This window comes from Populus alba, chromosome 5 (assembly GCF_005239225.2).
Source record: "Populus alba chromosome 5, ASM523922v2, whole genome shotgun sequence".
NCBI lineage: Eukaryota > Viridiplantae > Streptophyta > Magnoliopsida > Malpighiales > Salicaceae > Populus > Populus alba.
In genome coordinates this window covers 13,564,973-13,580,634 of record NC_133288.1, presented here as the reverse complement: position 1 = coordinate 13,580,634, position 15,662 = coordinate 13,564,973, and positions in this window count along the sequence as shown.

Here is a 15,662-nt window from a genome sequence, read left to right as displayed (position 1 = left end):
TGGAAACCACATACAAAGGAGGTTACAATTAGATTATAATTGTTAACATGATTACATTAATTATCTTGTTCAAGTAATGCCAATACTTGTAAATATTATCAGGTATTCATGGTAATAACTTATGTTAACAACAAATCAAGTTCCTTTCATAGTACAGGTGTATGTTATACCATACGGTTGGGCTATGAAAGTGCCAAGCATTTGTTATACCAAGGGTTGTTCAACACAAATCTAGATTAACCATTTAATAAGCAAGGTATTAAAAGTGAGCAAGATAATAAATATAAAACATGTTAGTATCAAGCATTAAAGTCCATATTGAGTTTATATTATACTTATTCTTGCACCATTAGTATAACCTTTTCACCTTGACATAATATATTTAGCTAAACATAATGAAAGAAAGAAACATAAATAAACAAGATAAGAACATAATTATACAAATAAAGGAAAGGAAATGAAAAGCATAAACAAGAGATTAATATAACATCAAATAAAACTTAAACATTACAAAATACAAAGAAAGAGAGCAAGAGCATGATCTTGATCTGAACACCAAGATGCCTAAATGCATGGCAAATGCCTTCTTTTATAGGCCAAAATTTGGAACTATTGATTTGATGAATACTTGTTGAGTGGCTGGCCACATCTTGACTTGGTGAAAATCCTTATCTTCTTGTCTGAATAAAAAATCATTGCTAACATCAGAACTGGAACCATATGTACTCATGAAAGTTCTAGGAAATTCTCTTAGCTTTCCAGGAAAAAAAAATTGAGGTCATTTGGACTTCTAGAACTCAAGATATGGGCTGAACACTGAACATTGTTTGGGCTGCAAGACAGATTCAGACTTCTCTGTTGTTGCAATAATTTGGACTTGAAAACGACCTTCTTAGATCTTGGTGTCCACATGAAAGTTGTAGGCCTATGTCTTACCAAATCTTTGTAAGAATTTGAGATCATTTGGACATCTAGAACTCGAGATATAACCCAATTACCAAACAATGTTCTAGTTTGGACTGCACCAACATCTCTTTTCTAAGCTTCACCCTTTTTTATCTTCAAAATTTCAGTAGTTGAATTCATCAATCAATCCTTTGATTTATGTGATAGGCCTACATTTAAGATGAACATTTACCATATATTAAGACATTTTATAGTATTAGACTTGTTATTATAAAACATGCTTTAGTTAAGGAGTTATTGATATTTCAAGTGCAAAATGATGATATAAAACGTTGATAAACATGCACTTTTAAGTACTAATCACAAGCCTAAGTCTCAAATACAATTGAAATTTTGATTAACAGTCTATTTCGAGATGCAATAGGAATAGATTTACATTCTATATTATAAAAGCAACAGATTCTTAGTCATTTCGGGAGATAGCAACAGATTTTTATAACAATAAGTTCACTGCCAAGCCGAAGTCTTAAATTCACACCATCAAATTTTCCTTCATCAGATTTCAACATATTTCTTTCTTCCTATCTGTCTTTGAGGTGTTGTTTCAACTTTTTATAAACTAGTCCAGAAAAAATCAACAACTAGTGACATAATTTTAAATATCCATTATGTTTATCAGAATTATTCATGTAATTAGTGACATAATTAATGACTAAATATAGGACACAGAATAACATTACACAAAACACATTACAAAAATGAACGACAATGCAGGGCTTTACCCAATATACACATTACACGGAACATATAGAAACAGAATCATACAGACTACACAGAATGCACAAAAAAAAAATCATCCCTACGCTAAATCACAGAATACACACTACACAGAATAACAAATTTATTAATGCAGAAAAAAATCAACCAAAATACACAAAATGCTCAAACTCTGATTTTTTTTGTAAGGATATACCAACAAATACACAGAATCACAAAGCATATGTTAAAAAATAAAAATAAAAACAGAGATTGACAGAAAAAAAAATCATACTTGGTGTGAGTTGGGGCACGATTCAAGTTCGGGTGTGAAAGAGGGAGGGACTGGTTTGCTAGATTTGAACTCTGGAGGTTTGGTGTATCGGTGTGGTGTGTGTCATGCGACTCGTGGCCGTGTGGGAGAGGGATGTGGTTGACTGGCTAGGTTATTAGTTTTGAAGATGAAGATGGTGTGGGAGAGCCAAGGAGGGATATGGATGAAGAATTGAAGATGGATTAACTTGATTTTGTTATAGAGTGAGTGAAAGTGTGAATTGTGTGAAGTGCGGCCGTGAGGATTGAAGGAGCGGCTGCAAGAAGTCGTTGGAGAGTGTCTAGGGTTAATTATGTTTTATAAATTAGAACGCATTTTTTTCTTTATATTTATTGTACCCCTTAAACCGAATTGGTTCAGTTTGGTTGGGGTTTTTCCGGTTTCAGGTTTTGGAAATCGAAACCGAACTGAATCAAACCAAAAATTTTTATAAAAAAAATAATCGGTTTACTTGGCTTTTTTTTTCCGATTCGGCTGGTTATTTTTTTCTAGGTTTTATCGGTTTACTCGGTTTTTTTCTCACCTCTAATCTCTACTGCTGCTGTTCACGGCTAAAATAGAGGAGAGGAGGTGCACCTTTGGTTGGTGATGTCGTCGTTGGCTGGAGTTGTTGCTGCTGGTGCAATAGAGGTTGCTGGTGAGGAGTTGCGATGGCTGGGGAAGAGGAAGCTATTGGACATGAAAAATGGTAGTGCCTGTTGTGGCTTATGGTTGGTGAAAAGAAAATGGGGGATGAAAGAGCTGGATGGAAATGCTTGTGATGTCCTTGCTGTTATGGCTTGTGGTTGGAGGAAGAGGTTGTTGATGTGTAAAGCTCGTAGACGATGATGAAGGAGATTTGATGGTGTATCTTACGATTGGGAATAACTGGTGTGCAGGCTGATCGTGGAGGCATCGTGTGTGGGGTTGTGCTGGTAGAGGAGAGGGAGTGGTTGGGTGTTGATGATGGTTCTCCTTGTTGGTAGCGTGGCCGGGCTATTATGGTTCAAGGGTGTTGCTGGTGCAAAGGCTGGTCGCTGATGGCGGCGCTAGAGACTGGTGTGGCTGAGAAGAAAACCCCTACTCACGGCGTGGAAGGCTGGCGTGGCTGAGAATAAAACCCCTACTCACATCGTGGAAGGCTGGCGTGGCTGAGAATAAAACCCCTACTCACATCGTAGAAGGCTGGCGTGGCTGAGAAGAAGAGTTGTTGCTGCTAGTTGGAGTTTACGGCGTTGCTTCTGAATGCTTGGTGTAGGGCTGGTCACAATGAAGAAAAGAGATGGAGGAACATCAGTTGAGATGTGGAGGAGCTGCTACTGATGCTAGAAAGGGAATGCTAATGCTGGTCAGTAGGAGGTGCAGGACTGGCGTTGCTGGACAGTAGGAAGTTTAGGGCTAGTCACGATGGAGAAAAGGTTGCTCGCTGCTGGGGCTGTTCATTTTCTTCCTTTACATTTTGTCTCTTTGTTCAAATATTTTTTATTTTTCTAAAAAGGCTTGAAAAAGGCAACGTCAACTTGATGATTAAAAGTTGATGCTGAAAATGCTAAAAATGATGCAAATACATCAAGAACTTATTTTTTTTTTTTTCATTTTTTGCTGTATTTTGAAAAAAACTTAGAAAAATAGGGGATCAAAAATTTAGTTATGATAGTTGCCCTCTCTTTAAAATGCTTACGATAAAAAGTCTTGTAATAAACTTTAGTTAGTATACTTGTAAAGAAAAAAAGAAAAAAGATTATGGATTTACTAGATTAAGAAATGGCCAACCCTTCCAAGATTTTGAGATATTCATGGATACCTCAGAGATTGATAAAAGTTTTAGAAGTGAAAGCGTGCTCAGAAAAAAAAAAAAAAAGATATAACTAAAAAGTGCACTAAATTGTGAGGGCTAGAAAGCACACTCAAAAATAAAAATATAGGGTTTGTTAGTGCACTATCTTCTTATGAGGGCTAAAAAGTGCACTTGAAAAAAAAAAGGATTTAAAGACGCACTATCTAGGAAATAAGGGCTCAAAGGTTTTACTCAAAAAGAAAAAGATAAGGCTTCTAGACACACTTTTTAGGAGACGAGGGCTTAAATACGCACTCAGAAGGAAAGAGGTAGGGTTTAAAGGCGCACTATTTAGGAGATGAGGGATCAAAGACGCAATGAAAAAGAAAAGAGATAGGGCTCATAGGTGCACTATTTAGGAGATGAAGGCTCAAAGACGTAATGAAAAATAAATGAGATAGGGCTCAAAGGTGCACTATCTATGAGATGAGGGCTCAAAGACACATTAAAAAAAAGAGAGAGAGATAGAATTTGTAAAGAAAAATATGATCTTTGTGAAAAATCAAAAGATTTTTTGAAATGGTATATTTGTACTAGGCAACCTACCTATTGGCAAAATTCAAAGAGTTTTGAAATGATCAAATTATCATGGGCAACTAGCCAAGATAAAGAATACAAAGATTTTTTTCAAATAGTCTTATTGTAATGGAAGACCTGTTTAGGTGAAGAAAAACAAGAATTTTCAAAATGCTCAAATTTCCATGGGCAACCTTTTTAGGTGAAAAATACAAAGATTTTTCAAAATAATCGCATATACAGCTTAACCAGGTGAAAAATACAATTCTTGATGGCAGAGTGAGACTTCTTGATTGCATGGTTGATTACCTGATGACAGAGTTGAATGGAGATTTCCTTTTTTGATTTTTCCATGCTAGACTTCTTATTATTTGTTGAGAGCCTTGATGAGCTCGGAACCTTGTTGGGCTTTATTTGCTAGAGTATTGTTGAACTCTTCTTTTGCTAAAACCTTGCCAGGTCTTTAATCATTGGGAGCCTTGTTAGGCTCAGAACCTTGTTGGGTTCTTTTCTTGTTGAAGTCCTGCTAAACACTTTCTTTGTTAGAACCTTTGATTAGTACTTAAAAGTGCATGTTTATCAAGGTTTTATATCATCATTTTGCACTTGAAGTATCAATAACTCCTTAACTAAAGCATGTTTTATAATAACAAGTTTGATACTATAAGATACCTTAATTTATGGTAAATGCTCATTTTAAATGCAGGCCTATCACATAAATAAAAGGATTGATTGATGAGTTTAAGTATTGAAAGTGAAAGGACAAAGAGATGGCCAAACTTAGAAAAGAGATGTCGATGCAGTCCAAACCGGAACATTGCTCGGTAATTGGATCATATCTGGAGCTCTAGATCTCGGATTTAGGTCCATTTTATATGGATGGAAAGGTAAGACAAAGGCCTACAATTTTCATGAGAGCCCAAGATTTAAAAAGGCCATTTTGAAGTCCAAACTGAAGGAACAACGAAGAAGTCCGAAGCTGTCCTGCAGCCCAGACACTATTTAGTGTTCAACCCATATCTTGAGTTCTAGAAGTCCAAATGACCTCATCTTTTTTTTGTTGGAAAACTGAGACAATTTCCTAGAACATTCCTGAGGATTCTAGGCAAATTATGATGTTAGCAATGACGTCTTGTTCAGACAAGAAGATAAGGATTGTCACAAAGTCAAGATGTGGCCACCCACTCATCAATTAATTAACAATTGAATAGTTCCAAATTTTGGCCTATAAAAGGAGGCACTTACCATGTATTGAGGCATCTTGGTTTCCAGATCAAGATCATGCTCTTGCTTTCTCTCTTTGTATTGCTTATGTTTTGCTTTCATTAATATCAAGTTTATGCACTTAATTTCCTTTCCTTTACTTAGTTAACTTCTTTCTCATTTATGTTCTTATCTTATTCATTTATGTTTCTTTCTTTCATTATGTTTAGCTAAGTTAATTATGTCAAGGTGAAAAGGGTACACTAATGGTGTAAGAATAAGTATAATATAAACTTAACATGGACCTTAACGTTAGATACTAACATGTTTTATATTTGTTATCTTGTTCACTTTTAATACTTTGCTTGTTAAATGGTTAATCTAGATTTATGTTGTATAACACTTGGTACAACAAATACTTGGTACTTTCATAGCCCATATTGTATGGTATAACCGACACCTGAGCTATGAAAGGGACTTGATTTGTTGTTAACATAAGTTATAATCATGAATGCCTGCCAACATTTACAAGTATTAGCTTTATTCAAATAAGATAACTAATGTAATCATGTTAACAATTTATAATCTGATGGGAACCTCCTTTATGTGTGATTTCCAATTGAGTAATAAGAGTTTATATTATACTTGTTTGAAGTACCGTTAGTGAATCCTCTAACCTTGACATTTGTTTTTATCATTGGTTAATCCTTACATTAATCTTCCAACTCAAAGTTCTCATTAATTTCTTCATCTTCTTCTATTACTAATACTACTACTATTGTTATTATTATTATTGTTATTGTTGTTATTTACATTCTGTAATATATCCCTTTGATCTTTTCATAAACTCAGTATATAGGCTGGAAACCTGTGATCCGATCTTTTGGATCATTCTCAGGTGTAACAACGCCACGTACTGAGTATTATAATTATTATTGTTATTGTTATTGTTATTGTTGTTGTTGTTGTTGTTGTCTTGTTATTTATAATTTATACAATTAACCTCTCTGTGGTTCGACCCCGGTCTTGCCGGGTTATTTATTACTTCGACACTCCTGCACTTGGGAAAAGACATCAAGCTTTTGGTCGTGTCAACCTTGATGGGTTTTTAATCACTAGAGCCTTATTAGGCTAAGAACCTTGCTAGATCTTTTTTTTTTTTGGGTAAAGTCTTGATGAGCTCTTTCTTTATTAAAACCTTGATGGGTATTTAATAATTGGAGCCTTGTTGGGCTAAAAACCTTTCTAGGTCCTTTTTGCTAGAGTCTTGCTGGACTTTTTTTTTTGTCAAAACTGGATGGGGTTTTAATCATTAAAGCCTTGCTGGGCTCAAAACCTTGCTAGGTTCTTTTTACTAGACTCTTTCTTGCTTAACGTTGTTGGGCTTTTGAATTTTATTAGATTCCTTCTTTATTGAACCCTTGTTAGGCTTTGAAAACCAAATCGAGTCTTACTTGGCTTAGAACCTTGCTAGGTTCATGTTTGTTGAAGTCTTGCTAGACTTCATTCAGTATTATTTCTTGTGAAATTCTTGGAAAAATATTATGCAATGATCATCCTTTAATTGGTGGAAACATGGCCCCCCATTTCTTACAAATCATCCTTTGATTGGTGGAAAGGTTTACTGTTACCAATTTGATCCCTTGGTTACTCAGTTTAAATCTTTAGCCTACTCAAGTTTTCCTATGTGATCAATATCTTTGATTGCCTCTTCATTGCATCAGCCCGCTTGGGTTTTGCTCACATGATTAATTGTGCTTAATTGCTTCTTTATTGCATAACCTAGACTTTTAGGTGATGCATGAAGCTTTGCTTAATTAACAATTCTCCAAGAAATGACAAACTTTCTTAGCCATAATGTTGCCCTTTAGTCAGATGATACACCCTGATTTGTGATATTCATGCACTATTGCCAACTTATTTTGATGGAAAAGTGGCACTCCATTATTCTCACTTTCTAAAAGAGTTCATCAAATCATATGTCATTAATGATTGTTGCAAATTGCCCTCAACTAATGCATTCATGTGATAAGATTTTTTCAGGTATTATAGCCATTTTTGCACCATTGCCCCACTCACTTTGACGGAGAAGCGGCACTCCATTACTTTTACTTTCTAAAGGAGTTCATCATATACATTGTTGTTAATGACTATTGCAAATTGCCCCAAACTAATGTATTCATGTGATAACATCTTTCACATATTATAGCCATTATTATATCATTATCGACTCATTTTGATGAAGAAGCAGCGCTCTATTACTCTTACTTTCTAAAGGAGTTCATCAAATCATATGTTGTTTGAAACAACCCGGCTTTTCAAGCCCAAAACAATAGTATTTTTTTTTATATACTTGTCACACCGTGTCGGTAATCGGCGAACCTATTCCCTCACATCATCAAGATACAATCCATACATCAGCAACAATTAACATTTCATTTAAAAGTGAATCTTATATAAACACATAATATTATGTTTGCATGATTAGAAGTTCACATTAAAAATATACATACATAGATATGAGTTTGCATTCCTATTCTACTAATAGTCATCACGAATTTAAACAAAAGGATCTAATAAAAGTTATACGTTTAGTACATTGATTCATACAAAATACATCGTGATTTAGAATGTAACTACATGATTCTTTGCAAAAGTAGGTTCCCGTGTATTGGGTTTCCTAGGCATCTCGTTGATGTGATGTTCCTATTGCAGTACAAAACATTTAAGAGAATGTAATTACTTAATAATAATAATGATAACTTAGTTTCGGCAGCGAATGCTAATTCACTGCAGTCGACACAGTTTCGATAGCGAATCATAATTTTGCTGCAGAACACACAATTCGATAGTAATGCTAATTTGCTGCAGAAGACTCAGTTTCGGCATTGAATTGCAAATTTGCTGCAAAGCACGAAATTCGGCAACGAATGTTAATTCGCTATAGACAATTCAATTTCGGCAACGAATCACAATTCGCTGTAGACAACTCAACTTCGACAGCGAATCATAAATTCGCTGTAGACAATTGCACTTCGGCAACAAATTACAAATTTTGATGTAGAACACACCACTTGGCAGCGATGCTAATTCGTTGCAGCTGACACAGTTCGGCAGTGAATCACAATTTTACTACAGAACACACAATTCGGCAGTGAATCACAAATTCGCTGCAGATAACTCAATTTCAGCAGCGAATGCTAATTCGTTGCAGTTGACACAGTTTCAACAACGAATCACAATTTCACTGCAAAACACACAATTCGGCAGCGGATGCTAATTCGCCGCAGGAGACTCATTTTTGGCAGCGAATCATAAATTCATTGTAGATAACTCAGTTTTGGCAGCGAATGCTAATTAGCTGCAGCCGATATAGTTTCGGCAAGGAATCACAATTTCATTGCAGAACACACAATTCACCAGCGAATGCTAATTCGCTGCAGATAACTTAATTTCAGTAGTGAATGCTAATTCACTGCAGCCAACACAATTTCGGTAGCGAATCACAATTTCATTGCAAATCACACAATTCGGCAGCAAATGGCTAATTCGCTACAGAAGACTTAGTTTCGGCAGCGAATCGCAAATTCACTACACAACACATATTTTGGCATGAACACATACCACACATGCTGTAACAACCCCAACATATAAACTGTCACTATGTTCCAGCAAAACACACACATTGAAACCGTCAATTCCAACATGAAATCTTTCAATAAATTCTAGAAAAACACATACATTGAAACCATCAATTTCAGCATATAATCCTTCAACAAATTCCAGCATAACACACATATGCATGTTGGCCAACCCTATAGTTAAAGCCAACCCTCTACTATGATTTCTTATTTCCATTTTATTCATTTTTCTTTGTTAGATGTTCTGGGAAATGGCCTCATTTCGTATATGTTTCCTTGTCCTCTTAGTTAATTTCAGTTTCCTTCACAGCTAGCTTAGGTCTTAGGTCAATTTTCTTAGGGTCTTCTTCTTCATTTTCGATTCTGGGTCTTAAGGAGAAGAGGAAGGGAGTTTCATAACCCATACCTTTCGAATCTAACTAAGTTTAAGGAAGGTTTGACAATATTCTTTCTCCTCTCTCGCTGGTTCTCCTCTTTCTTCTTTCTCTCACGTTTTCTGGCCCCCCTTTTCCTTTCCCTCTAAACAGCTGTCCAATCTTCTCTCAAGGTCTCATCTCTCCCTCACACGTTCACAAGGCATTCTTTACTGGTTTGGTTTAGGTTTCTGTTGGGAAAGAGAAAGGGAAGAGCAACATGCAGTTGGACATATGACTGCAGCAGACAACTTTGGGAAGAGTAAAGGTCACCTTCTTTCTCCTCCTTATATTTATACTCCCCATTAAAAGAGGTGGGGTGTTTGGGGTTGGTTTAGATGTGTTCTTATCCTTGTTTTGGTCTATCCAAAACTGGTTTTACCCCTCCCTCCCATCTCCTTAAGACAATTAAAAAAAAAAGCTGTCATTGCTGATTCAGAAATCAACAGCGAAAACCGCGTTGTTGCCGATTCAGAAATCAGCAGCGACGGTGGAGTCATCAATTCTCTATATATATGTATTTTCTTTTGGGTGTTTACATTGTTAATGATTGTTGCAAGTTGCCCCCAATTGATTCATTCATGTGATAACATTTTTTGGTTATCATAGCCATCATTTAAAGGGTAAATTGCATTTTCAAACATGAAGATGCCCCCCAAGTGTAGCATTATTCTCTACCGCTGATGGAGTTCATCAAATCATAAACTATTCGTGAGCAACATTATCCGTAACTAACCTAGTTATGCTCATTCTTCTGCTTATCATCAATAGGCATTTGTCATTGCTATACGCTATTCATAGCTTTGATAGATTTTACAGAATCATCATTTGATTATGTGCTTCTTTGCCCCCCAGCTGATCTAGATATTGTCTTTTATCCCTCTCGTGGTTCACTGCACTACCACCAACTGCTCATCTTTTTAAGGACAACATATAAGAAGTGTCAATGTCATTTCTGTCAAGGTCTTTGTAAACTTAGATAATGACTTTTTTGTTTGAAAATTGCTTCATGCTTTGGAATTAACTCGCAAATTTCAAGGATCATATCCATTCAAGTCTAGTTGTTGTCAAGAAAAAATCATGATATGTAAATTTGAAAGTGTTTCTTTGATTGTAACCCCGAGACATGTCATTTAACTCTAAGGTGCATCTTTTGTGTTGACACGACCAAAAGATTGAAGTCTTTTCCCAAGTGCAGGAGTGTCGAAGTAATAAATAACCCGGCAAGACCGGGGTCGAACCATAGGGAGATTAACTATATAAATTATAAATAACAACAACACAACAACAACAACAACAACAACAACAACAACAACAACAACAATAACAACAACAACAATAATAATACTAATAATAATTAGTAGTAGTAGTAGTAGTAGTAGTAGTAGTAGTAATAATAATAATAAGATTAAGATTAATAGTAAAATGATACGATCAAGGCAAGGTCAAATTTGGATTTTGACGTAAAATGCGCAACTATCCAGTTTTATAGAAATAGTCATAATTCTCAATCCTACCGTTGGATCGAGCTGAAATTTTACGTGGAGGCTCTTGACATGTTTTTATACCTTGGGTTAAAATATCATATCAATCGGAGTTCGGCAAGGCATCCAAACACGGGTCAACAGAGGCTGTAGGGGTTTTGTTATTTACTTCCTTTTGACTTGTGGACTTCCTATTTGGCTAGGATTCTTTTCCTAAAAGGATGCGGTAGCTTATTTTAGGAATCTCCTAATTCTACAAAGATCCTTAATAGGCTGCAACATAGTTTCCAAGTGTGGCAAGGATTCATAAATGTTTTAGAATCCTTTTCTTACAAGGATTCCTTATTCATCCTAGCTACAAAAAGGAAAGAAGATTTCAGAACTAATTCTAACTTTAGATTTGATTCTCCTAACTTATATAGGACTTCTAAAGGGGTAGAATCTGATCCTATCATATTTAGGATATTAAATTCGGATTTATTTATTTTATTGTTATTTTCTTCTTAGTTTAGGGTTTATTTATATTATTTGGGTTTAATTATAAGTGGGCATCATATAAGTCCACATAAGGGGTCCATTAGGGTTTATTTTAGTTTGCAGTCACTATAAATAAGGGCATAACTAGACATGTAAGGCAAGACAATTCATATTAATAAAACTTCTTATTTGCCGCACTTTGTGTGTGTGTGTGTGTTGGTGAGATAATCTCCCTTCCATGGTTCTCTAAAGAACTGAAAACGACTTATCGAAGAACAACTGTCTTCATGGCGTCATCCTTATATTTCTCGTTCGCGAATCAATATTCGTTGGGTGGGGGCCTCCGTTTCCAATAGTGCTGGTGCCTAGGTACAAGTTATCTTTGTGTCACACTCCTATCAAACTTGATTTACTTGGCTTTCCGAGAATTGGTGTCTTTGCGTGTGGGTTGCGTGACCAGGAGGTTCGCATCATTTGGTATCATGCTGCAGAAAACTAAACATAATGAAAGAAAGAAAGAAACATACATAAACAAGATAAGAACATAATTATATAAATAAAGGAAAGGAAATGAAAAGCATAAACAAGATATTAATATAGCATAAAATAAAACTTAAACATTACAAAATACAAAGAAAGAGAGCAAGAGCATGATCTTGATTTGAACACCAAGATGCCTAAATCCATGGCAAATGCCTCCTTTTATAGGCTAAAATTTGGAACCATTGATTTGATAAATAATTGTTGAGTGGGTGACTACATCTTGACTTGGTGAAAATCCTTATCTTCTTGTTTGAATAAAACGTCACTGCTAACGTCAGAATTGGAACCACCTGTACTCATGAAAGTTCTAGGAAATTGTCTCAGCTTTCCAAGAAAAAAGAATTGAGATCATTTGGACTTCTAGAACTCGAGATATGGGCTGATTATTGAACAGTGTCTAGGCTGCAGGACAGATTCAGACTTCTTCGTTGTTGTTATAATTTGGACTTGAAAACGACCTTTTTAAATCTTGGACTCCACATGAAAGTTGTAAGTCTATGTCTTGCCGAATCTATGTAAAAACTTGAGGTCATTTGGACATTTAGAACTCGAGATATGACCCAATTATCAAAAAATGTTATAGTTTGGACTGCACCAACATCTCTTTTCTAAGCTTCATCCTCTCTTTATCTTCAGAATTTCAGTAGTTGAATTCATCAATCAATCCTTTGATTGATGTGATAGGCCTACATTTAAGATGAACATTTACCATATATTAAGGCATTTTATAGTATCAGACTTTTTATTATAAACTATGCTTTAGTTAATGAGTTATTGATACTTTAAGTGCAAAATAATGATATAAAACCTTGATAAACATGCGCTTTTAAGTACTAATCATGTGTATTTTTTATTGAGAATTGACAGGGTAAAGTTTGAAAGGACGCACTAGCTTGAAGTTGGGCTATCTATGAATCAAATGATTTTTTTGCATTTTTAAAACATAAATTTATCCGATGTAAGCTTAAAATAATGTTTTTTTTTTTAATTTCTCATAATTCCCAATGGGTTTAATTTTTTTAGCAAAAAGGATAATTTGATCTTTTATACAAGAAAGATTAGAATTGGTGAAGGTACATGGTGAAGTGACCTTTTGTTTTTTGGGTTTCAAAGCAAAAGGCTTGAGTAAAAACTTGAGGCTTTGTTTGAGAAAATTGTCTCTTTTAATCACTTATTTTGTTATTATGAATAATAACAAGTAGCTTTGTTCGCAATGTCATGATTCTTATGAAAAAAAGTTTTTTTTGCATTTTAAGAATGCCATTTATTGGTCTAAGTTGCTTGTTTGCTTAATTAAAAAGATCTTTTAAAGGCACATAATGAAGCTATGACTTTTGGATATAAAAGAAAGGGATTCATAGGCTCAAAGATTATTTTAAGGTTCTAAAAACTTAGGATCATTGTCATTGTGTCTTGCAATCCTCTTTTCTTTCATATTTAGTTGATTTGCTCATTTTTATTGCTTTAGTAGGGCAATCTTATTTGTTTTGACTTTGACTTGGTCATTTTATTTTTTTTATTTGGGCATTGCCCCTCAATATTTGGATTTTTTCATAACATCTCTATTGTTTTTTATCTTTGAATTTTGTTTCACCACCAATATAGGGTGTGATCCCAGTTTGGATAGACCTTTGATTGTTGGAATTTTCATTTGCCCTCCTAGTGCAGGGTGTGATCCTAGTTAGAGTTTTTACAAAGAAAAACATATTCCAGCTCAAATAGGGACCACAAGGGATATATTTTAGAATGTGAAGGGATATCAAACATGACCTTTCATCATTTCAAGCACAAGGGGTTAGAATCGATAAATTTTGTCCTTGTTTAGTGTAATTGTTTTTGCATAAAGACTTATGTTTCTATGAATCAATGACTAGCAAATTGAACTACATGCAATTATACATACAACTAAAAATTGACCAAGAGACATGGGGGCAAGCTTTTGTGCATTTTTCATTTTTCATGTCTTAGTTCAAAATTGTTTGGTCACCTTACAATTGGAATTACTTGAATGATTGTTTTCAGGATTATTTTGGCAAAAGGGATTTTTCAACATTGATGTGGTTGAAATGTTTTGAAATGAGCCACAAAGTCAATTTTATAAGTTTTAAAAAGGTAAGGATTGCCTCTTAACATTTTGCATAACGCACCTTGGGGTTCAATCATTTCTACCATTATATTTATCCAAATATGGACAACAATATAATGCCAAGTTATTACTTTCACAAAAAATAATTTTTTATTTCAAAACAACAAAGAGAATGAAAAGACATGCTTTATTAAAATATACGATACAATCTTAAAACCAAAATGCAAAATGGTAAAGTTTGGCACACACCACACTCTTTGTTGGGTCAAATTCCCCGGCGACATTTATGTCTTGTTAGTGTTTACCAACCATTTGTTGTGCTCATGATGATTTGGTGACAATGTGATAGATGACATTATTCTTTACGAACTTAACTTGCCCCTTACTTCCTGGCTTCTAGATTTGATACTTGAGATTTTTACAGCTTTTGATTGAATGGCCGAGGATCCTATCATTATGTTGACACTTCTCATTTGGATTGTACTACCTAGAGAGTGGTGACTTTATAGGATTTGATGGAACTAGGGTAATATGTCTAATGTTCAAAAGATGTTGGTAAATTACCTATGAGTGGTAAATGTATGTCAATCTTTGGTAGTGGCTTTTGGGTAGATGATAACACAGTGATATTTGATTAATAAGATTCCCAATTTGAGAACCATTCCCCAACTCGGATTCCATCATGACTTCAGGGTTCACAGTTCCTACTTTGATAGCTTATTCAATATTTTCGGCCATAACCACTAGGTTAGTAAAGTGCGAGGTTGCCCTTCCAATCAAGAACTCAGAATAGGGTATCTTAATCGAGTTATCCATCTCCATTTCTAGCAGTGGAAGATCCATCTACATAGCTACCCTAAACCACCTCTAGGCGTATTCCTGAATAGATTCCTTATCACTCATTTCCATACCTTGCAGTGTAATAGCTCAAGATTTCTTATAATTTCATGATCTGATGTTTATTCTAAATGACCGTAATTGATGGTAATGTTTTTTGGTATGTCATTACATCATCGATGCTTTTCACAACAGTATTTAGAGATTTAACAAGTAGGATTCATTCATTGGTATAGTGTAATACTAATATGATTTCATAATTCAACATCCCAATAAAAGAGAATACCTAATACATATACCCATAAATTATATTTACATATTCATAAGTCCATATTCTTGTTCTATTATAGTTATCATTACAAGTCTTTACAAAAGTGCTGAATGATAAATTCACAACTAGTACATTTGTTTATGGAAAATACATAACATTTTAAACATGCTGATACATAGTTCATATCAAAACATGTGGACCAGTGGAACGAGATTCCTACGCACCTTGGTAGTGTGATGTCCCTGTTACAGTAAAAAAATAAATACAAGAATTATAAACAATCTTAACATGACAATAAATAACTAAAAGATTATTATTGCTACTTTCTGTTATTAACCTTATTATTTCGTCAACTATATTATCCTTACTCATACGTCCT